Below are 3,784 nucleotides of genomic sequence, written 5' to 3'. Positions count from 1 at the left end.
CCCTGATGCAAGAGTGTTACATCTAATAAAAACGAGAGAGAAGCGTGGCGGGGCGGGCATCCAACTGCGAATTAGAATTACCACCAAAAGGATCAGTGCTCAGCTGACAGAACTCTAGGTGAAGACATCTCCTTTTTTCACTCCCCCCTTTCACTCCCAATCCCTACATCTATATTGGACAGACAGCAGCAAAAGTCGCAACTCAACCAAATCAAGATGCAAGGCTCCCCATTGAAGAACTTTGATGATGCATTACCCATCCATTTGATGGACACACATAACGAAAAAAAGAAAGAAAAAGAAGATGAAGATGGGTGTCCCTGCTCTTACAAAGATCCTCTTGATGTCTTCAATCTAAACCCAAAGTTGCTTTGAAATTAAACTGAAATTAGAGAGGATAAGTATGTGTTTGAAAATGTGCAGCTTTCAGATGTGGAAGCTGATAGAATAAAACATGTGATGTGCTGCTGTTCCTGTTTATAAATTCTACAAATACTAAGCTCCCTATAATTCTTGCCTTTTCCTTACTTCACATGTCCACATCAAAATGGACCCCACTTTGATATCATTTAATTTTTTTAGAAAAGGGGGACATCTCCGGCCTCTGCATCAGAAAGATGCATACAACCACCTTTATTAGCAAGCAAATTAGTTCAACAAAAGTCTTAAAGTCTCGAAAAAAGCTGCTCACAGAGAGCCAAGGAACAAAAATAACAGCCACAACCGGCTGGCAAACGATAGATAGGAAAACTAATTGCCTATCCTATTACATGACCGCCATCCAAACCGGCTGAAAATACCCCGTGCTACCATCTCCCATCGGATAGATCCAGTAACCAAACGCTCCCTGGCCTCCGTCGGAGTGAGTAATGACCACATACGGATCAAAGCAGTGGCTCGGAATATAACCTGCAAAAAAAATGAGTAGTTGTTGTTCTGCTAAAGACCAAATCATTTCTGCAATTCCAGATAGCCCATAATAAAGCACATACTCCACGAATGTGTCTCGCTGTTTGGGACTCAATCCCATCCAACCACGTCCCAAATAACGTGTTAATATTATGTGGAGGAGTAATATTAAAGGCTATGTTCACCGATTGCCATAGAATCTTTGCCAGAGGACAATCGAGAAAGAGGTGCTTGATTGTTTCATCCCTGTCACAAAAGCTACAACGAGAGGATCCAGTCCAGTTGCATTTAATCAAGTTATCCTTAGTTAAAATGACTTGTTTGTGTACAAACCACATGAACACTTTAACTCTCAAGGGAACTTTGACATGCCAAACATGTTTCGACGTAGGAATAGAACTAGAATTAATGACATCCAAGTACATGGATTTAACCGTAAATTCTTCATTCCTAGTAAGCTTCCAACAGAACTGATCCGGACGTTGAGAGAGTTGAACATCCATCAGTCTTCTTACAAGATGGAGCCAAGCTTCCCAACGATTGCCGACTAATGCTCTCCTGAAGCTAATATTTAGAGGCGTGGACTGACATACTGAATCAACGGTCGCATCTCTCTGTTGAACAATACTATAGAGAGAAGGATACTGAAGCGCAAGGGGCGTATCCCCTAGCCAGGTATCCTCCCAGAATCTCGTAGAAGTACCGTTACCGACAACCACCTTGGTCCGGTTAAAAAAGAGCGATTTAACTCTCATCAGGCCTTTCCAGAAAGGCAAATCCATCGACCTCACTGTCACCTGGGATAAGGTTTTGGATTGAAGGTACTTATTACGCAGAATCTGTGCCCATGTGGCCTCGGTCTCTTGAGAAAGCTTATACAACCATTTGCTAAGAAGACATTTGTTTTTCACCTCAAGATTTTCGATACCTAGACCCCCTTGGTCCTTCAGTCGACAAATAATGTCCCATTTAGCTAATCTATACTTTCTCTTCATTTCATCACTTTGCCAAAAAAAATCGAGTCTTTTCCGAACTCCCACTGGTACCTCGAAAAAAGACAAAAGAAACATGGGCATACTTGTGAGCACCGAATTAATAAGAATTAAATGGCCTCCATACGACATCAGTTTGCCCTTCCAGTAGCCCAATTTCTTCTCAAATCGATCCTCAGTGCACTTCCATTCGCTATTTGTTAGCTTACGATGATGAATGAGTATACCTAAATACGTGAAAGGTAAAGCCCCCAATTCACACCCGAACAATTGCTTATATGCCTCTTGTTCCTCCTTGGCTCTTCCAAAGCAGAACAATTCGCTCTTGTGAAAATTTATTTTCAGTCCGGTCAATTGTTTGAACAAGCATAACACCAGCTTCATGTTTCTCGCCTTTGCCAAGTCATGCTCCATAAAGATGATAGACAGAGGCACCTCCATCAACTAGATGAGGTACCAAACTACCTACTTGGCCAGCATCCTTAGCCCTCCCTATTAGAATCGTCAACCTATCAACTACAATGTTGAACAGAATATGTGACATTGGATCTCCTTGTCTCAAGCCCTTATGTGTTTGGAAATAGCGACCTATGTCATCATTCACTTTAATTCCAACACTTACTTTTTGCGTGAAAGATTCTACGTGTCATCGCCAGGCTTGATCAAAACCTTTCATCCTCAACGCTTGTTGGAGGAATGGCCATTTGACTTTGTCGTACGCTTTTTCGAAATCCACTTTAAAAACTACCCCATCTAGTTTTTTCGTATGGATTTCATGGAGCGTTTCATGCAGGACCACCACCCCTTCAAGGATGTTCCTATCCGGCATGAAAGCAGTTTGGGATGGCTGCACCACAGAATGCACAATCTGCGTGAGCCTATTTGTCCCAACCTTGGTGAATATTTTGAAACTTACATTCAGAAGACAGATGGGCCTGAACTGCTCAATTCGGATCGCCTCTGTTTTCTTAGGAAGCAAAGTGATGGTTCCAAAATTCAGATGAAACAAGTGAAGCTGTCCAGCGAATAAATCCTGGAACATCGGAAGCAAATCCCCTTTAATAATATGCCAGCACCTTTTATAAAACTCCGCCGGAAATCCGTCCGGTCCCGGAGCTTTATTATTCTTCATTTGAGAAATAGCTTCAAACACCTCTTTCTCCGAGAACGGGGCAGTTAAAATATCATTCTCATCTGAAGCAAGCTGGGGGACATCCTCATTCCGCAACTCATCTAGAGATACGAAATTATCCTCCGGAGGCCCAAAAAGCTGCTTATAATAATCAGTGATGTATAGTTTTAAATTTTCCTGCCCTACAATCGTCCCTTCGTCTTGCTCAAGCTGAAAGATCCTTTTCTTTCTATGCTTGCCATTGGCGATCATATGAAAGAACCAAGTGTTGGCGTCCCCCTGGACCACTTTGCGAACCTTCGCCCGCAATGCCCACTTCAATTCTTCTTCTCGCAATAGCTCTTTCAATCTCATCTCCGCATCTAATTTAACATGAAGTTCCGTTGAATCTAGGATCGTGGACTCGGCTTTTACATCTAAGGCCTGAATAAGGGAAAGGAGCCTTTCCTTTTCGACCTTATAAATCCCACTAGGATGCTTAGCCCATGCACGCAAGAAACTTTGCAAGTGTCGAATCTTATTCTGCCATCTCTCTATTGAAGTCCTTCCTCCTGAATGTTTAGCCCATTCCCTGGCTATAAGATCAAAAAAGCCTTCTCTCTCAAACCACGCTAGTTCTAAAGAAAAGATATTCTTATTCCCCACGTGCGTTGCCTCACCAGAGTCAACCAGCAAAGGGGTATGGTCCGAGATTCCACGGGATAAAGCCTGGACGGTAACTAGAGGAAACTTCTGTTCCCAGTCAATGCTC

The sequence above is a fragment of the Aegilops tauschii genome, chromosome 1 (assembly GCF_002575655.3).
Source record: "Aegilops tauschii subsp. strangulata cultivar AL8/78 chromosome 1, Aet v6.0, whole genome shotgun sequence".
Taxonomy (NCBI): Eukaryota; Viridiplantae; Streptophyta; class Magnoliopsida; order Poales; family Poaceae; genus Aegilops; species Aegilops tauschii.
This window is presented reverse-complemented; position numbering follows the sequence as displayed.